At 46.5% G+C, this 27946-nt stretch overlaps 1 long non-coding RNA gene across 1 annotated transcript; it reads left to right on the top strand.

Moving 5' to 3' along the window:
- Positions 1-27946, top strand: LOC311528421. Its single transcript, XR_014713601.1, has 2 exons — positions 1-276; positions 26806-27946. It is a non-coding gene; the product is annotated as an uncharacterized lncRNA (long non-coding RNA).

The following is a 27946-nucleotide window of genomic DNA, read 5'->3' as shown; positions in this document are numbered from 1 at the left end:
TGCATGGTGGGGAGAGAGAAGACCTGTGCAATGCTGGAATAACACTGGAGCCAGGAGCAGAGACGAGAGAGAGTGTGTGGAACAAAATGCGACGGGACGGGGGAATGAAAGACCACAATGACTGCTCCTATTGGATAGAGTGAGCCGTACAGTTTTTGCCCCTGCCTCAGCTAAATGTATGCCCATCTTCGGAGACGGCTCAAGAGCCCCACCTACTCCCTGGAAAGATCACTCCTGCTGCCAGGAAAGAAGACACTGGAACCTTCCCCACAGCAGGTAAACAGGGCACACTTCGGGGGGGTGAGGGAGGAAATATCCTGTTACATTAATCAGATGAGTAGCAACTGGCTCTGAAGACAATGGCAAGCAAAATAAATCACCCTGAAGTAAAAAGAGCATCCTTCACTCTGAAACAGTGCATTCAGCCTTCGGCTTTGGGCAACACGCAGTATGACAATGGCTTCTTCCCTTAGGCAATATTTTACTGCTGTTCTTGCAGCTAGTACATATTATACACACACAAGCAAAGTAAAACCTTGCTGATGGCCAGGAGACCTACTGAGAGTGAATTCATGTTGCAAATTAGCAAATAAGTGAACAAAGACAATCAAATTAGAAAAAAGGATAATACACAACACAATATACTTCGTTCATTTATTTAACAAGTGTGGTTTGGCTTTAATTATTGATAACAATGCTTCCTAACAGACTGGTAAATGATAGTTGTATTCATCTGAGACCTTGCCACAGCACTCGAGTATTAAATTATTTCCTACGAAGCAGGGTGTGGGGTGCAGGGAAGTGCGGGAAGATGCGCACGTGTGAGTGTGCGTGCGTGTGTGTGCGAGAGAGAGTATATCACGGACAGTGGAGTATTAGTGAAGAGCGCAGTATGAGGTTGTAGGGTATTCACACACAAGAGGCAGGAAGGAGGAGAGAAATTTTGGATCTCAGAGTTTGCAGGGACTTGAGAGTCTCTCAGTATTGGATTTTAAAAAAAGAAAACTATTTCCCACCCCGAAATATTGAACTCCCCTGCCTCCTCCAAGCCATGAAACTGAACAGCTGCTGTTTGTTATGAGCTGGCTATTTAAACAGGGAGGTTAATATTTTACAATGTGTTTTCTTTTCATCTCCTCTTTCTCCTTTCCGCGCTTTGCACACAGGAAATTTCATTGTCAGTGTAACTCAACTGAACTCAGCAGGCTTACACCAAGGATGACCTTGTCCCAGTGTGGTTTGGCCCCAGTTAGTCCTTGAAGCCCTGTGGGAGTGGAAGTCCCACAAGACCAGGCTCTCTTCCAAGTTGTCCAGTAACTCCTCATTACAAGCGAGCTGGAAGTGCATGTGGTATCTCAGTATTTATGCTTCCAGCTCCTACTGGGAAGCACAGAGCTACAGAAAGCTGTGGTGTTTTAAAAAATAGAATGGCAGTTAAAAAAATGTACCCCCCCACACACACCCAGAAAAAGTTTGTACAAGTATTAGGCAAAGGGTGGGTGCATGGTTCAAATTTTATTCAAACCATTTAATGCATTGTACACGGAATTTCACCAGCTTCCTATTCATCTTGGCCCTCCCTCCATAATGCTTCCTATCCATTACCCCTCATCCTTTCCCCTTCCCCACTTACCTTTCCTCCTGATCTTCTTCCCCATCCATCCTCCCACCCCAACCTTCCAATACCCTCTCCATGACTCGCCACAGTTGGAGGGCATAGGCTGCCACTCGTTCACTTCGGCTCTGTCATCTCTCGGGAACTCTCCCCCCTTTCTGTCCTTCTGTGCCAATGAGTCATATCCTCTGCTTAAATCCTGTCTTACAATCTTCCCTTTTCTCTTCAGCTCATGACTGACTCTCCCCAGGAAGTGTTTTTGCTGCTGTTGGTGTACTGGATATGAAGGGTGCACTATAGAAAGATGTACTATTAGTGTATGAACTTGCCTCCTAGGGTGCCTGTGCTGAGAGATTTCAGAGTAGCAGCCGTGTTAGTCTGTATTCAAAAAGAAAAGGAGGACTTGTGGCACCTTAGAGACTAACCAATGTTAGTCTCTAAGGTGCCACAAGTCCTCCTTTTCTTTGTGCTGAGAGAGACAGACAGCAGGCAGTAAAAGCCGAGAGAGACAAAGAGGGAGAGGAAACTAAAGGAGACTGAAAACCATAGACTCAGACAGAGAGAGCGAGCTAGGAAGACGGGGGCGGGAGTGGGGAAGCTGCTCCTGAGATGGGCCGAGTTCTGATGCCAATGGGAACCGTAGGTTCAGAGTCAAACCCCGGACAGTCAAACAGAGGGGGAAAGCAATAATAATACTTAGCCCTTACACATTCAAGCAAGCAAGGCAGAGAGGATGGAAAGAGACTGGAGGCGAGACAGACAGAGAACTGGAGGACAACAGAAAGCTAAAGGAAGAGAGGATGGGGATGAACAGCTTATTATTGTATCACAAAGGAAGACAGATTTTTTTCCCCCTGGATGAATTGCTGCATATAAATGTAAATGGCACTATTGTCTCTGGGGACAGATGGCAACCCACATTACTGCACTGAATCGCCTCTCCACTGCCCCAGGGGAATCATTTTACTTGCTTAATCCAGATTGTCTGACTCAATGGTTGGGTGAGAAGTTTAGGGAGAGGGAATGGGGAACATGATCCTTAGGGAAGGAGGGTTGGGGTGGGTTTTTTAGATTGGCCCAAGATCCAATGCACGCTGTGTTCACCCTGTACTTCCATCTGGACTCAAGCCCTTACCCAGGCATGTGAAAGACAACTACTATTGCCACACTTACATGCTCAGTAAGGCCCCTGCCACCAACAACCACGCTGGCCAAATTCCCATCCGTGCCACCGGTGAGGGGAGAGAAGAGCAAACAGAGTGGGCAGGGAACCCTCCACTAAAGGAGGCTGGGTAAAGAGAGATAAGGATGAGCGACAACACTGCAGGCTGCCAGTCCATGAACCAGCTGGGGACCCAGCCCAGCCGCACAGTGCTGCCTGCTCTAGATCAAACCAGCCTGGGCCCCATGCCACATCAAACATCCAGAACTGCTAGTGTTATTAATAGTCAATGTCATTAAAATTAGATGAAGGAAATGCAGAAGATCTAACCTACCTAGATTTTAGGAAGACATTTGATACAGTTCCTCCTGGGAAATTAGTAGTTAAATTGGAGATGGAGATTAGTATGAGAACTGAAAGGTGGATAAGGAACTGTTTAAAGGGGAGACGACAGTGGGTCATACTGAAAGGTGACCTGTCAGGCTGGAAGGATGTTACTAGTGGAGTTCCTCAGGGATTGGTCTTGGGACCAAATCTTATTTAACATTTTTATTAATGACCTTGGTGCAAAAAGAGGGAGCATGCTAATAAAATTTGTGGATGACACAAAGTAAGGAGCTATTGCCAATATGGAGGAGGACCAAAATATCATACAAGAAGATCTGGGTGACCTTGAAAACTGGAATAATAGAAATGGGATGAAATTTAATAGTGCAAAGTGCAAGGTCATGCACTTAGGGACTAACAACAAGAATTTTTGCTCTAAGCTGGGGACATATCAGTTGGAAGTGACAGAGAAGGAGAAAGATCTGAGTGAACTGGTTGATCACAGGATGACTATGAGCTGCCAATGCAATGTGGCCATGAAAAAAGGTTAATTCGATGCTAGGATGCATCAGACGAGGTATTTCCAGTAGAGAGAGAGGGAAGTGTTACTGCCATTATACAAGGCACTGGTGAGACCTCATCTAGAATACTGTGTGCAGTTCTGGTCCCCCATGTTTAAGAAAGATGAATTCAAACTGGAACAGGTGCACAGAAGAGCTACTAGCATGACCCAAGAAATGGAAAACCTACCTTATGAGAGGAAACTCAAAGAGCTTAACTTGTTTAGCCTAACCAAAAGAAGGCTGAGTGGAGATATGACTGCTCTCTATAAATACATAAGAGGGATAAACATCAGGGAAGGAGAGGAGTTATTTAAGTTAAGCACCAATGTTGACACAAGAACAAATGGATAGAAACTGGCCATCAACAAGTTTAGGCTTGAAATTAGACAAAGATTTCTAACCATCAGTGGAGTAACGTTCTGGAACAGCCTTTGAAGGGGAGGAGTGGGGGCAAAAACCTAACTTGTTTCAAGACTGAGCTTGATAAATTTATGGAGGGGATGGTATGATGAAACTGCCTTCAATGGCACGTAGCCAACCTGCACCTGCTAGCAGCAAATATCTCCAACAGCTGGTGATGGGACACTAGATGGGGAGGACTCTGAGTTACTACAGAGAATTCTTTCCGGTATCTGGCTGGTGGGTCTTGCCCACATGCTCAGGGTCTAATATTTGGGGTCAGGAAGGAATTTTTCCCTGGGTCAGTCGGACAGAGACCTGGGGAGTTTTCACCTTCCTCTACAGCATGAGTCACTTGCAGGTTTAAAGTAGTGTAAAGGGCAGTTTCTCTGTAACTTAAAGTTGTTAAATCATGATTTGAGGACTTCAGTAACTCAGCCAGAGTTTAGGGATCTATTACAGGATTGGGTGGATGAGGTTCTGTGGCCTGTGATGTGCAGGAGATCAGACTAGATGATCATGATGGTCTCTTCTAGCCAGTCTCTGAGTCTGACAATTATCCAGCCTCTTGATGACCTTCTGAGGCAGTGAGCTCTATGGGATGGCTGGACATACAGTTGGCTGACGATGGCAATAGATAAAGATCAAGAGTCCATGATGATTCTTTTAGATCAGCTGCCTTTGATACCATTGATCACAAGGTTTTGTTGACATGCCGACTAAGCCCGGCAGGCAATGACAAAGTGGTGGCTGAGAGGTCTGGTTCTTTCTGCTCCAAGAACACCCTTCCTTGCTTCTACAACTCCCCTGTCTCCCCCCTCCACTCCTCTCCATTGGCTCTCTCTCCAGCTCTCTTCCCTGCTCTCACACAAACCCTGCCCTTACGTTATAGGAGAGTTTTTAAAAAGAGGAACTATTTTTCACTAGACCTAACACAAATCAAGTGGCTCTCAACTCTGCAGCAAAAATATGCTCCAGTGAGTGCACACAATATGCTCCAGAAGGGTTTTCAGTGTTCACTTTGTTTTAACAACTTCTATTGCTAATGGAAGAAGGAAAGGGATCCCAGTCTCCAAAATCCCACTGCCCCTTGTAGGTAATCAGAAGCAGGCTGCATTAAACTTCCTTTCATTCCTCGGGGGGGGGGGGGGTTCTGTTCCTTTTCCCTACCCAACCAGCTTTGGGCTTCCCCTCTGGCCTGCCACTAAGGATGCTGTATCCATCGGCTAACATGTGACCCAGAACAAACCCAGCAGCCGCTCCATGATGGCCTGAAGAGTGAAGGCCAGATTCTCAGCTGGTGTACAAGGTGTAGCTCCGTTAACTTTAACAGAGCTGCGCTGATTTACGCCAGCTGACAATCTGGCCCTGAGACTCCCTGTTCTCCCTTTCTGTCCCTCTCTCTCCTCGCCTGCCTTCCCCAGTCCTCCATGCTTTTGTACTCAGCCAGCAACAGAGGGACCTGTATTGGGTTATGTATTGACATATCCTTGTGAGAGTTCCAGCCTCAATTTCCCAAAGCAAAAGAAGTTGGGTTCTGTTTCTAGACATATTGTTATTAATTTGTATTAAGGTATCGATTGGGATAGAGGTGCCAGGCCCTGCCCACACACAGTGAACAGTACCTGCCCCGACAAGTTTATATTCTAAACTGAATGCATCTCTGAACACTTTGAGATTAGCTCGTCGTTAAGAGCCTAATTCTGCCACTCTCACTCATGCTAAGTAGGTACCTTGTCATGGGCTGCAAACAGAGTAAGGGGCTACTCGCCACAAATAAGGATGGCAGAATCATACCCTTAAGCAGCATGGTTCAGTCTAGTGGTTACAGTACAGAACAGCAAGTCAAGAGATCCATGTGCCATTTCCCGCTCTGCCACCAATTCACTTGTGAGCAGGGTCAAGCCACTCAAACTCTGTGCCTCAGATTCCCCCAGGGAAACATGGAGATACTACCAGCTCCAAAATTAGGGGCTTAATTCACTTATGTCTGGACAGTGCTTTGAAGCCCTTGGATGGAAGGCAGGATAGACATGCAAAAACTTATTTCTGTTTTCACTGTGGCCTTGTCAACCACACAAGACCTCAAATTCAGGGAGCCCGAAATTGTCAGTGCTGACTTCATTTCCTCAGTAGCACTGTTTCGTTTCAGAATTATGGTCTTGGGCTTCTCACTATGTAAGCAGACAGAACAAGCAAGGGGTCAGAAGGAGGCAAACACCACACATGTTTCAGCATTCACACTTGGGCCCACAGTGCCAACCTGCAAACCAGCCAGATTTACATCTCCGTCCTTTATGTCTGTACATTTTCCTGGGGCTGTGTGCATCTCACACAGACATATATACAATCCAGACAGACAGTTTCTTATGGCTAACAAGCATGCAAATTCCCCTTAAACATGCAACATCTCAATCCCTTGCATGCTACTAACCACAGTATATGAGCTTGATTTCCACTTACACTACATCTGCCTTCACAAACAATCCCTCTAAACTTCCCACTGTAAACTTGCCCATCAGCCAGCCCACACAAACAACACTCTTCTTTTCTCTGGAGTCACAGAGCAAGCTTCCTTCCCATCTAGTTGAGTATGTCCTAGAAGGCATAGTACTCCTCAGGACACGGGCATATTTTCCTACTGACTAGAGTTCGCTGGGAAAGAAAATTGCCAGCCCACAAAAAAAATCAAGTTTTTGGAAATTTTTTCATCCTGATTTGGGATGAAAAGCCAAAAACTCAACATTTAACGGAACTGAAATTCCACAGTATTTCTTTTCAAAGACACTGAAACGTTCCCACAATGGGAACATTTCAGTGTTTACAAAACAAAACATGCTCCAGCCAGAGAGCCGGGAAGCCCACCAAGTGGGCTGCAGGGGACCCAGAGATCCCATGGAGCCCTGACAGCCCAAATGGGCTGGGGAGAAGTGGGGATCTTGGGAGATGGTTGGGCTGGCAGGAAACCAGGCTGGCCGGCCAGTTTCTATCAAAACTTTTGATGGAATTGACATGTTCCCACAAAACTTTTTCTAATAGAAAACTGTTCAGACAGAATTTTCGACAGCTCTCTGACTGCTGCAACAAAATGATTATGAAATTGTGATTTAGCACATTATGAAAAGCAGGAGAGCACTCACAACTTCTTATAGCAAACATTTTGTCTGACACTTGCTGATTCTGCAGCAAAGGGATATATCTGCTCTGCTCAGTGATTAGAGATCATCCATAGAACTCTATAAGCAACAGGAAGTTACACTTTTAGCTGACAGTTCACTGAGACAATCAGTTCCTAAAGGCACAGTCATAATACACAGACAGTTACCTAAAACTCTACAGAGGCATACTATTATATGCCCCCCAAAATGTCAGATTCTTTACCCATCTTGCAAGTTAGATTTACAGGAAGAGATGGGACATATCTGTGAAAAACCAGAGCATCATAACACTGCACATTTCTTTAGGCTTCTCCACCCTGAAGTTCTTTACATGCTGTGGATACAGGAGTCAGTATTGTTAACCCCAAGTTGACATGTGAGTCTGGTCCCAAAAAAATACGAGATTGGCTTAAAACCCATGAGACTTCGGGGTTTTGAGCAGCGAAGGTACCCTCCTGTCATATTTTCAACCTTTCCTTCACAATCAAGTGTGCTAGAAACTTACTCTTTTTAAATGAACACTGAGGTTTGTACATAATCAGAGGATTCCAAGAGCTGGGGCTTTTAGAAAGATACCCAGTATTTCAAGCCCCACAATAAAATTGCAAGTTGTTCACTCACTAACAAAACACACACAGCTGTGGTGTGGAAGACAGCAGCTGTTTGACCGTGCACAGGACGACACTTTAAGGAAGTGAAAAATACAATCTGCTACTGACACGGCAGAGAGAATTTTAGGGACACAGATATAATTGCCCAAGTTGGAACTTGACCAGGGAAGGGTACCAGGTAGAATACCTCTATTCTGGTGAAAGATGACAGAGGCTTTTTCAGGAGCACCGACTGGTCGGACCTCAGTTTACACCTCATCTGAAAGATAGCATGACCTCCAGCAGCACAGTGCCCCAGTACAGCATGCTAGAATATTAGTTCAATACTGACGCAGAGAGAAAATTGCCAGCTACTGAATCACGCCTGCCACTTTCTTCTGCTCCCTGGATGACTGATTCTCCACTGCCTTGCACCTTTTGTAGTCACACATGAGCAAAGTGCATGTAAAACACTACCACTCTGGTCTATTAGCATTTTACACTGACTCGACCCACATGTAAATGACTACATGTAGCACAAGGCAGCACAGAATAAGTCCATAGGTTCTCCTTTGAGTCTCCCACCCTCATACTGACCAGGCCCAACCCTGCTTACCTTGTGAATCTGCCCAGGTCTCAGCCCAAGCTAGTATAGCTCTAAGTACAGGCTATATAAACAATAATATTTATATAGCAGCAATAGTGTACTGGGAACTTTACACACACACTCACAAGACAAAAAGGTCCCTACCCTGGGAATCCTAAAATCTGAGGTGTAAAGAGCAGGTGCTCAGCACAGTAGATAAAAATGGATGCATTTCTTTTTTTAAAAAATGGATATTTTTAAATGTAAAATAAATACAGGTTTATGAATCTATTGAAAATTTATGTTAAGACCTAAACTTATTACAATCATTTAAATTAAATATAAAAAATAATATTAAGCAGTACATATTTGCTGCTGCTTTCTAAAGCAAGTCAAACCACAGAACTGGCAGAAGTTACTGGCAAAACATTTGGAATCAGAGCTGACATGCTAAAACAGCTTTTGACAGCCATTGCTTCTTCTGCAGGTTTCAGTTTATTCACCTAATTCAGTTCAATGACTGGTTGGTTCATTCAAAGTTAAGAAACCAGTCGGGAGTTGAAAAAAGCAGAAAACATTGGCGCCGACTCCATGGGTGCTCCAGCCCTGGAGCACCCAGGGAAAAAAATTAGTGGGTGCTTAGCACCCACTGGCAGCCAACTCTCACCATCCTCCCCAGCACCGACCGCTCACCGACGGCCCGGTCAATCAACTCCTCCCCCTCCCTCCTAGTGCCACCTGCCCACCACGATCAGCTGTTTCACAGGGTGCAGGAGGCCCTGGGAGGGAGGGGGGGTGGAACTGGGTGGGAAGAGGCAGAGTGGAGCAGAGGCGGGGCAGAGGTGGAGGCTTGGGGGAAGGGGTCAGGTGGGGCACTGGGGCAGAGCAAGGGTTTAAGCACTCCCCGGAGCCCAAAGGAAGCCGGCACCTGTGGCAGGAAAACTTGTTTTCTTCTTCTTCTATTCTATCAACAAAAACTAGGTGTTAGAGGATGAGATCTACTAGTGCTAAAATCTTGAAGTACGTGGTGATCAGAAACAATCAGTTCCATTCATTAACTACACATAAAAATTCTTTTGTTTAGTGAATCAGTTTTAAATGCAAAACGTATTTTGATAAACTATTTATAAACTTTTTTCCTATATATTCATCAGTTAGTTATAAGTTAGTTTTATTTAATTAAAAAAATTAAAATGCTATTTTAGTGCATTTGTAATTGAATTCAAATTTCCATCCAAACAGATTTTGGCACAAATAACCAGTAAGAAATTAATCATCTAGTAAATAAGAAACGCATCATTCACCATTTTCTAACATAATAAAAAGGTAAAAATTAAGAATCAGAATAAACATTTGTCAAGCTATATAGTTGCTTAAATAAATGTGTACATGTGACACTATGCCCCATATTCTTAATAGAAATATTGTTAAAATACGATTATAGCATATGTAAAATATATTTTATGCAAGATGGGTCTTGTGAGATATTAGAAACGTTATGATTTGCTGAATATGATTATCCTATTTGTATGCATGTATCATTATTTTATCTAAAATTAGGAATATGGACTATGTATCTGTACTACAAAAGTGTTTACACCTCTAGAATGCCCACCAGACAGAATGCAATCAGTCTGGATGGGCCATTAGGGAGAACAATAGGTCTCCCACCTTCCTGAGAAGCTACGAATGACCTTTGGCTCATGGCTCCTTTGACACTGCAAGGTCATGTGATCATGTCACCTGGACTGGACTCCACCATAGAATGCCAGTATTTTTCCATTGAGGAGGGTGGGAATCACACTGAAAGACAAAGATTCCTTCCACATGTAAATCCTATTTAAGGCAGGGAAGTGAGTTAATCACGGTTCATACTCTTCACTGAATCCCCACCCAGAATGACTGCTGGAAACATCTAAGAAACAAAGACAAAAGGGGGGGAAAGAGCTGCGCCCAGGCTGGAAAAAGTGTCTAGCCTGTGAAAGAAATGCCTAAAACAACATTTAGAGTGAGAAATTACAACTTGTAGCCAGCTTCTTTAGTGTCTTAGGCTTACATTGCGTTTTTTGTTTTATTGGCTGGGTAATCTGCTTTGATCTGTTTGCTAACCCTTTTAATCACTTAAATCTATCTTTTGTAGTTAATAAACTTGTTTTTGTTTTCTCTACTCTCAGTTTGTGGAATTCATAACTGGGGGGCGGGGGCAAAAAGCTGTGTATATCTTCTTCCACACTGAGAAGAGGTGAATTTCAATAAGCTTCTGCTGTACAGTTCTCTGTGCAGCGCAAGACAATACAGTGTTGGGTTTACACCCCGGGGGAAGTTGTACTGGGCAATTCCCTAGCTGAGCCTCCCCATGCAGTGCTGATTTCAGTGCCTGTGTCTTTCTGCAGCTGGGTCTCTCACTACCTATGTGTGTGCTCAGCAGGACAGTGCAAAGGAGTAATAAGCGGGCTCAGTGGTACCACAGTACATCAGTACATCAGGTGACACCCTGGAGTTGGGGGTAACCCATTGCAGTACAAATATAGTATATCCTCTGGGTTATCAAAAAAGAAGCACCAAATTTAGTGTAAAGGCTACATTTAGATGCAAAGCAACATGCTTTAATGGATACCAACCAATGAGAATCAACCTTTTTTCAGGAAAACAAAAAAGTACAAATGCAAAACAGAATTAAAATGGATTATTTAAATCAAGGTTTTTGGCTTACTGATTTAAATTTTGATTAAAATCATTAAATAGCACTGATGTAAATCAAATCCATCCCAGTCTCCAGCAAGTGTAAGTGATCATAGCTAAAGGTACGTTTTAGTCATGGGTATTTTTAGTAAAAGTCATGGACAGGTCATGGGTAATAAACAAAAATTTACGGCCCTTGACCTGTCTTGTGATATAGACCCCTGACTAAAACTTGCCGGTAGTGCTCTGGGAGGGGGCAGTCCAGGGGTGCTGCGGGGTGGCTAGGGACCCCTGTTGGTGCTGCGGGGTGGAGGGTGGGGGTTAGAGGGGCTGGCAGTCTCCCTATCTGGCTCCACACAGCTCCCCGGAAGCAGCAGCCATGTCCCTGCAGCTCCTAGAGGGAGGGAAGGACGGACAGGGGGGCTCTGTGCACTGCCCCCATCATGAGCTCTGGATCTGCAGCACCCATTGGATGGGAACCACTGCCAATGGGAGCTGTGGGGCAGTGCCAGCAAGCAGGGACAGTGTGCAGAGTCCCTTGGCCCCTCCGCCTAGGAGCTACAGGGACAGGTCAGCTGTCTCCCACCCTCCCACCCCACAGGTAAGCACCACCCCACACCCCAACCCCAGCTCCAGCCCTGAGCCCCCTCCCACACTCAAACTGCTGCTGGCCCAGGGGCAGCCCCTGAGCCGGCTGCACCGGCTGTTGCAAAAGTCACAGAAGTCACCAAAAGTCGTGGAATCCATGACTTCCCTGACCTCCGTGACAGACACACAGCTTTAATCATAGCTCCTTTGGCTTCAATACAAAGTACAATACAATACACAATACAAAAAAAACAGGGGTCACCTGATAAAATTAATAGACAGCAAGAAATACTTTTTCACATAACGCACAATTCACCTGTGGAACTCATTGACCTGGGACGTTGTGAAGGTCAAAAGTGAAACTGGGTTCAAAAAGAACTAATAATTTCCTGGAGAACAGGTTCCACCAACGGCTATTAGCCAAGCTGGTCAGGGATGTAATCCATGTTCAGGGCGACTCTAAACCTCTGGCTGCCAGCAGGGGAAGGCTGGGTGGATCTCTCCAAACTTGCCCTGCTCTGTGAACTCCCCCTGAAGTTCTGGTACTGACCACTGTGAGACACAGGACACTGGGCTAGATGGACCATTGGTCTGACCCACTATGGCCGTTCTTGTGATCCTAATGCATCTACATCACTTTATGTATATGAAGCCAGATGCTCAGCTGATATAAAGTTACACACAGGTGTCAGTTTTTGCACTGCTGTGGCCTGATTGCCTGATCCTGCACCACTGATATCAACGGGAAATTTGTCATTGACTGCAGTGGGAGTAGGACTGCAGCCCAAATGGCAAAGTTTACAGATGAAGGAAGGAGACTAGTAAATATCAAAAAACAAAAGGCTGCAGCAGTGAACTGCAGAATGTATTTTGTTACTTCCACATTTTGGTATTGATTTTTTTAATGTCACACTCATTCTTGCTCTTGCTGTCTCATCTATAATATCGATACTTGAGCAAGAGGAGGTCTAGGGTTTATAGACCTCCTGGAAGGAGTTTCTTTTAAGGAGGGACTCGAAGGACAAATTAAATATATAGGTCCTTATCCTGCCCTTAGATCCATGGGCATGGACCCTAACGCCTTCACAGAGCCCTCCTGAAGTCACTGAGGCCTCATACAGGTGCAAAGGTCCACCAACGTGCATCTCGTCATAGCATCAGGCCACACAGTTTATAAAGGGCATTGGAATCCTTCTGTTACTAATTAGTCTCAAAGACTTTAGGCATTTTAGCTTATGATGAAAACCATACACTTGATTTAGAAACACTTTTCACTCTCTCCACTTTATTTTTTAAGTTTAACTTTGAGCTTTCTTAAATCAAATTTGGCCCAGAATTTAGGTTTTGTACAAGAAAGCATTAAAAAAAAATCCATAAAATTTTAAATTCCAAGGGAAGCAGGATTTTAAAATAAATAAGCAATTTCCTATAGTGTCTCATCACATCTGCAATCCAAAAGTGAAATTGACTAAACACACAATCGTGAAACTGACTAGACTGTTTACTTTGCCCAACCCAAGAGGATGCAAAAAGTACCACAAATAGCAGGAACAGTGAGAAAGCAAATTCTCAAATTACTTCCATTTTAATAATCCAAGGTGTTATTTGTAAGGAATTTGGACAAAGATTTTTTTTTTAGAAATATATGATTAAGCTTTTATTGTACCTTTGCTTAAAATTTCAATTATACATAAACTCTGTCATTCCCCAAGTCAATTCAAAATGATTAATCCTGTTGACCTATTACTGGTGCCTAGAGGTTGCAGCAGCAGTGTGGGAATGCTAGCATTCAAATGAGACATACTCGCCATATGAGGATGCACTGCACGGGCCTTATCCAAACTCCCATAAAGTCAAACAACTAGAGTCTTTCCCCTAACTTCAGCTGGAGTTGGATTGGGCCCCACGTACATTTTGTGTGTTGAACTCAGCTGATTACCCTGCAGTTACCTGTATCTAACAAGCTTAATTAGAATAAAAAGCATGTTTGCTCACCAACAACCCAGCACGATTCAGACACTAGTTCTGACTGTATGCAAAACTGCCCTGGGAATGTCTGATCAGCTCCTAGTCTTAAAGTAACAGGCTCCTTTTCAACACACAATATAACGACAAGGAGAGCAGTTTACACTCCACTTTTGAGCAAAGGGGGTGATCGATATTCTCTTTGGGGGTTTATGGCTCCAAAACTTTTATGTTTAGCAATTTAATCCACTTTTTTAAAAGGGAAATAGAGTCTACAACTTTTGCAACAACAACATCTCACATTTACGCAGTGCCTTGCACCCAGAAATTCTTTAAAACTTTGTGTGCGTATATACTGAACTGCAGCAATGGAATGTGAGTGTTGTTTAATAGTTCAATGGAATACTGCAGCACTATTCAGGGTAGGAGGAATATTCTGCAGGGGGAATTTTTAAATAGATGGAATGGGATTACCCAAATTAGAATCTGGGTGGGTAAGGCTCCTGTGCTTGCCAAAAGTGTCATATGATCTAATGGCCAGGACCTAGGTTTTAAGTTCCATCTAACAGTAATTCCATAGCACAGCTTCCTTCCTTAACTATGGTACAGTATTGGACAAACAGAAAGTCAGACAGAAGAGCATCTCCCATTTAATCAGTGCCCCTAATTTTGGAGCACCTGGGCTTTCCTGAGCTTCTCCCACCCAGACAGTGACCAGGCCTCTCCCTGCTTGGCCTGGGAGAGCCGATGAGACAACAGGTGATATAGTTGCACTCTTAACCTCAGGTTGGGAAGCAGCAGTCAAGCATGGGAGTCTGAAGATCCGATTTCCATACAAACATCCCTTAACAGTCAAGAATGTAGAGCAGGGAAATACAAAAAAATAAGTGGAGAAAGAGGAGCACAATATTTTCAAAACAACGTTTGCAAACTCTTCCCGAACATTAGGAATTCATTTAGCTGAAAAAGTTGCACTGAAATATTCCTTTTTAAAAAACCCAATATTGTTTCCAAACATAGCAAGGCTACCCATCCATTGCCACATACACATCACATGGTAACTGGGAGGGTGGAGAGCCATCACAGCCAATCCAAGGGAGTTTCCCCTTTCCTCCTCAGCCCCCAAGGTTGCACAGGCCATTTTCTGTATGTGATGGTAGGATATGCTCTCTCAGCATTTAACCATAGTAAATTCAAACGTGAAAGATGGACAAACTGATGTCCAAACTTAAACCTGAATATTATCACTCAAGCATCTTAAAGCCACCAACAGTCATCACAAATTCAAACTTACACAGAAAACTCAGATAACTTGGGCCTGAACCTCTGCCCCAAAATCAATGCAAACCTTCCCTCCGCCCCCGCACAATACAAACAAATCAAACCACATCTTCACAAACTGAAACAAACCTTCATCTCAAACTTAAACCCGGTTCATAATTTTTCTCCTACACCATTAATCAAACTTTTAGCTAACAAATACATCTCTCTCTATAATTTTACTCTGAGCCCACTGTAGGCTGAGACAGAGTGTCAGGAGTTTAGTGAGTGCTGGGAGACACGAGGAAGAAAGCTGAAATGTACATATTCCAACATCAAGGCTCAATGCCTTAAGGAACTTCCAATATAATGGGACATCCCAACCCTACATCTCTGCCCCAAATCTCAACTGTCACCCAGAATTTGAAAATCAGAACCTTCCTAAGAACTTCTGACCCATCACACTTGGCTCTCCCTGAACCATCATCATAGATAACTCAACTCAGAACCACAACTATTTCCCTAAATTTCAAACAAAACCCAATCTCCTAATTCTTTATTATTGGTAGCACCTAGAGGCTTCATTCAGGATCAGGTTATTGAAAATCTCTCAGTAATATTTTTGTAAGCTTCTGCAGCATCCCTTAGCTTTCCAATTTAACCTAGAAGCAAATCCATCAAAATATCATAATAAGAAATGGGTATTTCCCACCCAGCCACAAACCAGGGAAGCCTTGGAAATCTTCAGGAGAAACTCACTGAGATTTCCAGCTAGAAGAGTTTTGAATAAAGCTTCAGCTTTTTGTATGCTGTTTCATCTCCGCAAATTCTAGGATCTTTCAAAGTTCCTATATTTAATAACCCGCCTTTTACATACTGTGGCCATATGGAAAGTCAGGGCTGTGAGATTCAGTAGTGAGGGGTGTGACTATGAGATTTGCTGATCATATCTACATTACAGAAGTATCCTCACAACACTCACTAAACTCCCAAATTCCTGTCTCAGGATGCACCAGAATCAAACCTGCAATGGATTCCCTGGAGCAGGCTCATCTTTGATCCTGGTGGAATCTAGAGAGGAGACATCCCCAGGAGAAGACACTCAGCAGCTAGTTTATGCTCACTAGCTAGCAGTATGAGGGTTATTCTAATGGCCCGGCAACTGAGAAGCAGGAACGTTAGCTCCGTCTCCAAGCAGAGGCTGAGTTCATGGTATGTTCAGTACTGTTAGATAAATAAATATCCCTCATTGAGCTAAAGACCTGGTGATAAGCCAGCAGGAGCTGGGAGTACCCCTTTCCCTGCACCTTCAAACCATCCCACTGTCACTGACTCAGTAACAGGAAGGTGTGGAAATACATTTTGAAAAGACTGTCCTCTCTCTTCTCCCTGCCCCCAGCCCTGTCTGTGTCATTCCGGCTGGCACTCGCTTTCTCTGAAGTTCTCCCTTTGGAAAGCAGCTCCTTTTGATCACACATTGCAACAGCTGAACTGCTCTGTAAACATAAATGAGGAACAAAGCGATTTGTTAAATATGTATGAAATCTGCTCTCTTACCTGTCGGGCGCCCTGCGAGTGTGTGGGGAGGGGAAGGGCAGAGTGGACCAAAGAGAGAACAGGCAGCTCGAAAAGGATATGGATTACACACCATTTTGATGCACCAGTTGCGGGGACTGGTGGTCTGTTTCAAGCAAAAGAACACCACAGGCGCCAAGTCGGGATAGGGCACGTCAGGATCCAGCGGCGAGTCTATATCCTCCTCACCGCCCAGATCCAGAGATGGCGGAGGCTGCTCCAACGGTGGCGCCTGCTCAGTAACTCCCAGATCCATGAGCTCCAAAGGGCAGAGGGCAGAGGTGTGAGGGGGCTGGCTGCCCGAGTGCCAGGCCGAGGAAGGGTGGGCAACATATTCTGCCATGCTGGCACAAAATGAGAACTCCTGGGGAGGAAAACGACACCTGTGAAGGGAAAAATCGGCAACCAGATGCACAGCACAACTTTGGTTTTAAAGGGAATGTAGGATGGGTGACTGGCACTGGATTGGCAGGCCTGCATATTAACGGTCTCACTTCAGGCCCCTGTGGCCACGTGGATTTTAACCAGCACTCCCCCTCTTCAGTGCATTAAAGTTGGATGGTGTGATACAGCCTTTTCTCCCCAGGACAGGTGCAGCTCGAGCAATGGCAGCACTACCTTCCCATACCCTCCGCCAACCTGCCTCCACCCTTGGCAGGCTGCTGCTAGCTAGTCCTTGTCTCCTGACAGCTTTTTCTTTTGGGGCTTCAGATATTATAGCTTCCCCTCCCCCACACCAAACAGTCTGGCCAAAATCAGCTTTCCCACCTGCCACTCAAGTGTGTTGCCCTAGCACTTAAGTCACTGCACCAGCTCCACCCTACACTTCAGGCCAAGTTCAACCATCTTCTCGGCCCCACGTCATGTTGCCTGCACCTCGGGCCTGGTGTCCTGACACATTTCTCCCCAGTGTCCCCTGCTTTTCTGCTCAGTCAGCAATACCCCTTCCATCTCCTCCTCTCTCAGGTGTCTCCAGACCTTCTTCCATGCTGCCGCATGGGATTAAAGCCCCTTCTCTAAGTCACCTCCCTACTCACATTCAAATCCACCCGAAAACACTCTTTAGCCTCGCCCACAAGACATGAGGGGAGAAGAGAAAGGAAAGGGAATAAGGACAACAGAAGGCAGCAGAACCATCAAAATGGGCACGTGCTTCGCTGGGTTAAAAATGAGGCTTCCTTAAGGTCACCCTATCTCGCCTCTCCCCTTCTCCACCATCTGTCACACGTGCTGTTGCACTGTCCCTGCCCCCTTCTGAGGGCAATCTGAGTTCGGTACTTCACCTGTTTCTGTGAGACACTCCAGCACATAAGAACATAAGAACGGCCATACTAGGTCAGACCAGTGGTTTATCTAGCCCAGTATCCTGTCTTCCGACAGTGGCTAATGCTGGTTCTTCAGAGGGAATGAACACAACAGATAATCAAGTGATCTATCCCCGGTCGCCCACAATTTTGGATGCTCAAAAACCAAGAGCGATAAATCACCTAGGCGAGATAGGGATGTTTCGAATGCCCAATGCATTCAGCCCTTAGCCTCTCTGCTCCCAGATGCTTGGATGCTATGGTGATGAAGGTCACATAGATTAAATAAATTCCTCTGGAAACCTGTATGAAGGCAAGCCCTAAATGAATGATACAATTCATCTCCCTTAGACTGTAGGCTCTTTGGGGCAGGGACAGTTTTTTTTGCTCTGTGTATGTCAGTTTCTAGTGCATTGGGCCCAGATCCTTGCTTGGGGTACCACAATACAAATAATAAATGGAAGCTAAATATTAAGTGCTCATGGCTGTAGCACATGGGGCACTCATATACTACAGCAGTAGAAGCATTACCACATACATAATAATTATGACAATAAAAGGAAATGGAGTATGGATGGGCCTAGGAAACATAGACTATATCACACCACAGCAGGCGGAGGTGGGGTGACAGAGCAGTAAAGAATACTGTGCATTTAACAAAGAACACCCCTCTGCTGGTGGAAGTGCTTAAAAGTGGCCTCACAATGGGAAAATATAGTGCCAGATTTTTATATATTATTTTGGCCAGCAGTCGGGGAGGCTTGGGAGGGTGAGGGGAATTAAATGACATTGGTTTAAGAGTTTATTAGGTTTACAGTGTTAGGAAAAGTGCATGGTCTGAAGGCTTGCACTGGCTGCTCTGTGAGGGAATGTAGCACATCTTTTAGCCTGTTATACTCAGTGACTCTTGAATATGCATGTTACACATCCTGGTTTATACCAATAAAGTAGTATTAAAAAACCCCATCCAGTTGTCAACAGCACAGGACTTATCAGTCACCCAGATCCAAAACATGGAGTTTATCTCCTCTTAATCCTCTGTCTTCCCTCTAAGGCTGTATGTTATCTTTTGAAGACTTGCCAGTTCACTGATTTCTCTCCTCTCCTGAGCAGTTCCTTGTTCTACCAATGCAGCTCAATCTTGACCTGCAGCACCCCCTGTTGTATCAGTCCAGGAGCCCCCCTTGCCCAAATAGCTCTGCCCATATTCTTCAGTACTGACCTTCAGCACCCCATTATTCCGGTCCTGAGCTTTGCCTATGTGCCTCAGTCCTGTCCTGCAGCACCCCTGCTATCCCAGTCCTAAACCCAGCCCTTCCCCACCACTTTGACAGTGCACCCCTCAACCCTTATCCACAATACTCTCCGCTATTTCAGTCGTGGGGTCTCTTCTGAGCAGAGAATAGCAAACACAAAAGGCATACAAAGCAGACACAACATCCACGGATGTGGCCGAGACCCCTCAAATTCAATACACTCAATATCTGCAGCCACTAGGGAAAAAAAATCCTGCCTCCTGCCAATCCACTGGCTTTGGGAAGATTTTTAAAAATCCCAATAGCCAAAGCAGCAGAATGCTCCTCCCATCCCTCCTCCAGGCCCCATAACCAAGCAACCACATTTTCACTTCTACCAGTTGCTTAATTCTGAACGCTCTGGTGATGCCCCACACTCCCTCACCCACCCCCATTTTTCCCCCTTGTCCATTCCTCATTGCCCACTCTCATCTGGGTTCCCCCCACAGCCTATGAACATGCTGGGCCTGAGCACAGCTTCTATCCTATTAACGACACAGAGGAGAAAGGCGAGTGAGACCAGCCAGGAGGAATGACTTATTACGATGCTCAGAGTGGTTGGACTGTGGAGGGCATGACAATTCCAAAATGCAATGTACGATGCCTCAAAATTAACAACAACCCAACAAAGGAAGAGGGAAACAATCTCCTCAGCACATCCCTGCATGGTCTCCAATTAAATGTCCAGGGTTTCTCTGCCTCCCCACCGCCACCAGACACAGCTGGGGTATGTTGCGACGAGGACGGGCACTCTGGGAAATAGGTCCCTCTATAGTACTTAGACAGCCAGCCCATGCCTCAGAGTGCCGGCTGCCAGGGGCAGGACATGGTCTGGCAATTCACCGCAGATTCAACAAAAACCAGGGGAATAGCCGCAGGCAGATTATCTGCTTCAATTTGTGCAGCCTGGAATGACTCATGAGAGGTGAAATGGATGCAGCACCAGATTGGCCCTTTTGGGAACTCGGAAGCTAAATGCATCCCCTGTTTGACAGCTGCCCCACCGGCGGTCTTAGGAACACTCCCTCCCTTGTTCAGACAAAATGTTTCCCTTCCACCCCAGCCACCCCTAGGGCTGTGATCACAGTACATCTCACTTGTTAAGCAGGGTTGGGCTTAGCACACTTTGTAGGGAGACCGACAGGGGAAACGGAAGTAGTGCAAGCAAGTCCGGAAGTTATGCTTTTTACTCAGAGCCAACCCTGATACTCCAGCATAGTGCGCATGGAAGGGGTCTATAGCTGGAGATAGCTTTCGGTTGAACCCGTGGGGGTGACCACTTTTGTTTCGGCTTGGCAGGATTCGAGTTAAATCGACAGATGTTGGGTAAACGTCTGTTTCAGCAGACAAGAAAAATTGATGAAAACAATATCGATCGGTAACAGTTGGTGGGAGTCCAGCCTCACTCCCGCCTCCATTGCACCTGCAGGGATTGGGGGTCACCCACAGGTGCTGGAACAAGGGGTGCTGCAGTGCTGCCTCACCCCCTGGCTTGAAGTGGTTTCCATCATATCCAGGCTTTACAGTTTGGTTCAATGGCTCGGAGCACCCCCACTGTACAAATTGTTCCAGCACCCCTGGTGTCACTGGCCCTGCGGCAGTGCCCGGAGCCCTCCGCAGCCCTGCCACCACGGGACCGAGGGAGCACGGCTGTGACAGCAGGGCTCTCTGCACTGCTGCAGGGCTGGAGCGACCCTAACCCTGCAGGTGCAAGATGCAGGGAAGGCTGCAGTCCTAGCAGGGCAGAGCAGAGACCCCACCAACCACGACTACGAGGAGGAGAACAGTCCCCATCTGTGGGGGAGGCCACCCCGGTGCTGAATGGCTGCTTCCCCGGGTAGGAACTGTTCAGCAGCACCCCGTGGCCTGGCCTTGGTCCTCCTCCTCGCAGTCCTAGCCAGGGTCTCTGCTCCATTGGGCCAAGATCACTGCCTCCACCACACCTTGTGCCAGGGTGTCTTGAGCCCCTCGGCCATGCAGGGAGCCCCCTGCATCTTTGGTGTCAGTGCTGGGAGCCCCCTGAAGCCAGCATTGGAAGCCCCTGAAGCCCTACTATCCGCTCTATCCTAACCCTAACTCCCTCCGACCCAGCATTTCCAGCAATTGTAAAAGTAAAAGTAAAAATGGTTAAAAAATTTAAAAAAAAATCTTAAAAATAAAAATTGATATTAACCACCGCAATTAAAGACCAATACAAACCAATTCTACCAAGTGGAGCTGTGGTGCTCAAGGCTTCCAGGGCCCATTTTGCAACAATAGGGGTTTCAACCCCAATTCCAGCTTGGGTTAGGTGACATTTTACCTTCTTAAAAGTGCCCCTGCAGGGCTCACTTCCCCTCCTATGACACCGCTGGCTAGTGTGGCTGGAGCAGGTTGGGCTAAGCAGTTCAGCCCAGAATTGGTCACATTTCAGCGACAGGCGAGGGGAAGGTGCTCTATGCGAACACACAGACACACAGAGAGACACAGAGAGAGAGACACCACACACACACACACACGAGCATGTTGAGGGGATGGTTCTTTCTGGGCTGAAAGATGCTATTAGAAAGATCAGAGGGACTAGAAAATTCAAGAACCCACCTCCAGAAGGATCCCAGTCTCCCCTTTCTGTAGGTGCTCCTATAATGAAGGTGATGGGTGAGGTATAAGAAGACAAGCAGATAGACAGAGGTCCCCTGACCCCTTCATCCTAAACAAATACCTAGCCTTTGCTGGGGCAAGACAGGAGGGGCAGTCTACACAAGCTGGTGTTGGCAGGACAGGCCTATCAGTAAAAAAATCAAGTCTGCCTCCTTGCGGGGTGACTCCCTCCAGGGGAGATCTCACTAGTATAACAACTTTGGACCAGCCCCCTTCATGACTGCTCCCTGGATAGAGAGCAGCTTGTCGTCTGACACGTCTTCCTATCCATCTCTAAGGTCCTGGCTTGTCCCCAGCCCACAAAGGACCCACTCCCACACCCAGGGTCTCCTTCCAGGCACAGCTTTATTGTCCAAACATCGGCCAAACACAAAAACAGCTCCTCAGCCCGTAGAGCTCCTTTGCCTCTCTTAGGCCCTCCTGCTTCAGGGCTTATGGCAGGATTCTTCCTTGTTCTTTTTAGCTGAGCCCCATCCTGCAGTGCTCTGGAAGCCCTTTTCCCCCCAACAGGCTCCCACTGCTTCCCCTCCGAGGGGACTCTGGCACCCTTTCCCAGGGGACTCCCTGCTGCTCCTGCTTCCCCTTCGTTACAGGCTGGCTCTTTCCAGCCCCACGTGCTGCCCCTGGGCACCTGTTCTAGCACAGGGGTGCTGGACCTGCTTCATTTCAAGGGGCCAGCCACCCTGTGACACCATCCATTACAAAACTCATCACTGTAATACCCAGAAATGACACTAGTACCATAGAGAGCATTCTAGAGTGAAATGTTGTGCAGCTCAGAACCTTCTAGGACACAGCCTTTAGCCTCCCCACTCCATGCGCCACTCACAGCTGGTCCCCTCTCTGAGGCAGCAGAATTCCTTTGTGCCAGTCCACGTGGTGCACTTCACAGAAGGTGCCACAGAAAATCTGGTATCATAGGGCCACCCGGGCATCTACCAGAAGTACCAGATGTGAGTAACTGAGCCAAGCCCCTTCAGCAGGGAACCAGAAATAGGGAATGAAAGCAGAGTCAGTGCCTCTCTGAAAAACTGCTGGCAACCTCCCAGCACCCTTAGGTTGAAAACCAGTGTTTTAGAAAGTCCTGGCACGTTCCTCTGCTGGTGAAGGATCAGTACCAGGCAAATGGCACATGGAGGGACAGAGTGTTTCTTCGCTAAACATCTCTCCTTTGCCACCAAGTGCACAGAAATGTATGAAATGGTCCTTTAAAAAAAAAAAATCAGATAAGTCACTCATGCATGTGAGGAGCAATGTTGACATTCCATCCAAGGGGAGGAAGGACACTCATGGTCTCAAAGGGAACTGCTGACCCCTACACAGTTTGCACCCAAAACCCTCCTTGTAGCCAGGTCTCAGAACTGTTACCTCTGTCCCCAGCATGCATGTCCCCTGTGAGCAAGCAAGTTCAAGCCCACAGCTTTGCTCTCTTGGTCTCTCACATATGGACCTACACACACACACACGTACCAGCACAGAGAAAGCTCATTAGCTCGCCTGCCAGGAGTAGCTGCTGGCCTTTGGCTCATCCCATTCCCATTTCAAAAGCACCTAGTTTTGCTGTGAGAAGGTTGGAGGGTGGGTTTTGATTCCTCCGGGGGAAGCTGATCTCAAATGGCAAGAAAAGCTGCACGCTTAATGAGCAGAAGGAAGCACCTGGAGAAGAGGAGGAGGGATTGAAATTCAGGAGAAGCAGGGACTCAGGGGGGTGTCTTTATCACGAAGGCCTGTATCATTTCATGGCCTCCAGTGAGACATACTATCCCCCAGTGCTGCACAACGCGGGGGCAGGAGGGGGATTAAGATTTCAGGATTGCTAATGCCAGGGCCTTGGTACACATGTAACAACACACCAAGATTCTGTGAGACAGCAAACACGTGGCGCACAGCAGACACTGGTCACCCACAACCTCCCTGCCCCTTCCCTACCCCAATGAAAAGTATTTGGTGAGCCATGACTCCTCCTAAGTGTTGGCCACAGAGATGAAAGGCCGGTGGAGGAGACCAGATCACCTAACCAGAGCCTGGATTCTTGGAAAGCTGGTGGGAAGCAAAGAGGATACAGGTGGCTACAGTGGTCTAATTGGAGAGGGGCCCTTTAATGCCAGGGGAGAAAGGGAAAGTACCTGAGGACGGCTGGAGAGCTTGGTCTTTCCTCTCTCTCCTTCCTCCCAGCACATTATAACCTCTCTCACCCTCAATGACCAGCAAAAGGTCCAACAAGGAAGTGGTGCTGCACCCAGAGTCCATCCTAGGGGACTAAAGGAACCAGTATGCGATTACGTGCTTCTGTTTTGCCACCTGTCTGGGGTGTCTGCTTGGTTGATTATACATGTCTGCCTGTCTGTGAGTGTGTCCACGTGGGCAGTTGTCCATGCGTGTGCTCCAGTGTCTGTGTACTTCCCTTTCTCCCTGCATATATGGTAGCTCACAACTATCCCCATCTCAGCTCCAGACTCCCCTCCCTCCCCTACCGCCCAGAAGTTCTTCCTACCCACCTCATTGTAAACGGCTCACATACAAAACTGAGTCATGAGACTGAGATAAGGGGGAAATTAAATTTCTTCCAGTTCTGTTAAACAGCTTTACATTTTTATAGCACCTTTCCTCAGGAGGGGATGCACATTCTTTGTCGAGCATCTATCAGGATCGCTCACCTGCTGCTGACACGCAGCCACCTCTGGCGTGAAATGCAGCAGTCATTCTGTACCTGTAACACTGTGCAACACTGTGATGAGATGGGGAAGAGAAGGATAACTTCTCCCACTGAAATTGCAGGGGGCAATTCTCAGGCAGACAGAATTAAATTAATCCATCATTTGTGGCGTGTGGGCCCCTGAAGAACATTTGTGCCTTTGTATGTACGTCTGCGTATGAATTCATGTGCGTACCTGTAAGAGTATGTCTGTGTGTCACTCTGTGGATATTGTCACTGGGTACACATGAACACGAATATGCATAAGTACATAAGAATGAATTATGCATGTGCACCTTCTAGTGTGTCTGTTGCACATGATGGAGTCTGTGTTTGTTTCTATACACAGGTATGTGTCAGTTGTGCGTTATCTTCGATGCATTCGTCTGTGTGTGTGTGTTTGACCTTTCGTTCAATTTCAGTAGCACAGTATCATCAGTTGTCCACGGCTCTGTGTTTAGGTTAATCTAGTGTGTGTGTGTGTGTGTGTGTGTTCCTGTCAGACAATGTCTGTGTGCATGCGTGTGCACACATCTGCATCCACACGTAGATCTATACGTGTGCATAGAGATCTGTAAGGGAGAGATCTGTAAGCCTGTTTAGGTTGCCCACGCCTGGCTAGCCATCTGACCCAAATCTCTTCAACTGGAGTACACCTCGAGAAACTAGGGAAGTGCAGACAAGGAGTTAATAGAACACAAATGGGGCAAGAGCCCTGAGGTCTCCTCCATCCTCACACAGTCCTTCTTGGGGTACTTTCCACTGTGAGAAGAGGGGAGGGGAGGGTGTGTAGGACTCAGCAAAAATTAATTCACTGTTTGTACCTGAAACAAATACCAGAGTATTGGGAAAGGAGAGGAGTGTCTCTGTGCTCCAACAGATCATCACAGTGGACTACGCAAGGTCTAGGGTCCTCTGTGTGGTCAGGCTGTTTAAATGCCTACTGATCATTTCCCTTCAGATGAACAGCTGGTTAATTGAATCGTCTTATCTCCCTACACTTATTATCCTGGGCCAATTCACTCAGAGGGCTTGACAGCCTCTTCCTTCTCACCCTTGCTGCTTTGGACACTCTCACTTGCACAGAACTCTGCGCAGAAAAGATTCCACCAGCCTCAGGGAAAGGAGAGGGGATGCAGCATAGGCTGATCTATGCTCCATAGAAGACTCCTGCTCTCACGCAAAATCTAATTGTTTCACCAGGAGGTACTAGGCAGGGTAATCTGAGACAGTCCAAGAACAGGAGATGGGGGTGCAAAATGTGAAAAAGATGCCATGGAAATCAATAGGCAGTAAAGGACAATGCTGCCCTTTGCTAGTGGGATGGAGAAATTATGATGGATTCTTTACAAAAAGCAAGAGGGAAAAAAGAGAGTGTGAACAAGGAGCCATCACCAGACCCACTGAGTCATGTTTGGGCTTGGGAGATCTCGGGGAAGGGTGGGTCCCTATAGCAAAGTCTTCACCCTGCAGTGTTCAGAATGAAAATCTGAGTGTGATAGAAATGAGACATGGAGAAGACCTAGCAGGTCTCATTTAGTCCATCCCCAGATAACACACCATTGTTCTCTACAGAACATTGTTAGCGCTCTGCCCAGTCTAGTTTGAAACGTCCCTAACGATGAGGGTTCCAAGACGTCCTTTTGGAGATTACTCTACATTCTAATAGACCTCTCTGGCAGTAAGCTCTTCCTGAGAGTCAGCCTATAGTTTTTTTCTCTCTTAAATTTCATCCCATTACTCTCACAGTTTCATCCCCTGGTACAACCCACAATAATTCCTCCCCCTCCTTGGGGTTTACACCTTTCACGTTAGTAGAGTCTCATCATATCCTTTCACTTAAATCACCACTTAGCCAAGCTGCACATATTTAACTTTCTATACTGCCTCATAAATTACTCTCTCCAGCCCCCATGTCATCTGCATTGTTCATCACTGCTATAATTTACCTACATCTTTCTGATAATGAAGTGCCAAGAACTGAATACACTGTTCCAGGGTGGAATCACATCACAGCCACATAGAATAACTGCAATGGTGTCTGCAGTCCAAAATTCGACTTGTCTATTTTGCTGCCTTATCGCAGTGCAAGCTCACATCGAATTTGCCATCTACTGTCACACCTCAGTCTCGTTTCCCATTTCTTCCCAGGTGCCCCCCTCCACTGACTCTCTGTGCTCTCTCTATCTAGGCATTTGTACCACATGGTTCAGATTACATTCCCCCCGATGCCTTAGCTGGCATTTTTCTAAGATGAATCTCATTATGTTATTTTCTGCCCATGTTTCTAATCTCTCTGGTTCTTTTTGTATTACTGCTCCGTCCTCACTAGCACGTGAAAATCTCCCAATTTATTATCGTTGGAAGATGTCATTAACATGCCGTTTACTCCCTCTTCCAGATCATTAATGAAGTCGTTATGAAGTCGGATGATGAAGAAAGCAATCCTGTGAGCTCCCAGGAAGGGAGGGGTTGGAGCTTTTCTCCCACATGCTTTAGGCCAGGATGTTTAGTGCTGGAAGGCGAGTGGAAGCCGAATGTTAGAAGCCTGAGCTTTTCCTGTAGCCCTTATAACACAACACAGGACTGCACACGAAGAGGGGAAGGCAGTTATGTTTTTCAAGCTGTGAGGGAGGTCATGGAGCCCAGTCACATGACCCCCATTAATTCAATTCCTGTTTTTCTGACCTCCAACCTCAGCTGTCACTGATGGCGACGTTCTTTCCATTTCTTGGCGTCTGGTGAAGAGATGTGGATGCTGGGAGGGTGGGGAGGAAGCTTGGACTGCCACTGCCCAAGCTGTACCTGCTCTGTGGGTAAACAGGAGGTGTCAGTCCCCAGGGCAGATGCCAGTCTAGTGGTTTTCCCCAGCACTAAGTTAGAACTAGAAAGCCCTGGTCATATCACCCACCATTCCTGGAATGACTGGTACATCTGTGTCCTCTCTCACACCCCCTACTCTACTCCCCACAAGAGCTCTGCTTTTAACAAGGGCCATATTCATCCCTGGTATAACCCCACTGAAGTCAGTGGAGTTACCCCAGAGATCATTTTGCCCCAAGGATTCTCCCACATGGGAAGTCCATTCCAAGGGCAAGTTCCTGTGGGGAAAAGCACCAGACCTACCCTCCATAGCCCCATACCCACTCTTGCTCCTTCCCTGTGTGGATCCACCATAAAGGGCTAACATGCTCTGCGCAGCTTGTCAGCATCCACTCCCAAGCCGTAATGGCAACAGCCGAAAGTTCCACTTGTGCCAGACCTGTCGCTGAGGTAGACCATACAGCCCCGCCTTTGTGGTACTCACCGCACCTTCAGGCAGGGCAGCTAGGGCCTCCGCCAAAGGCGCCACCCCCACAGCTCAGCTAGTTTCTTTGGACAAGATTTCACAGCCTGACTGGGAATCGCCAAGAATGGGCAGGGCAGGGCAGGGCGAGGTGATGGTGGCCCCCTGGAGATTTAGGAACTCTCCAAAAAAATCTTAACATCCCATAGGATTCAATTGGATTAAATAATATTGGGCTTGAGCCTGCAAACACTTA

This window comes from Lepidochelys olivacea (genome assembly GCF_965140295.1).
Source record: "Lepidochelys olivacea isolate rLepOli2 genome assembly, chromosome: 1".
NCBI lineage: Eukaryota > Metazoa > Chordata > Testudines > Cheloniidae > Lepidochelys > Lepidochelys olivacea.
Note: the sequence above shows the minus strand (reverse complement) of the source record. Positions and strands in the feature narration are given on the sequence as shown.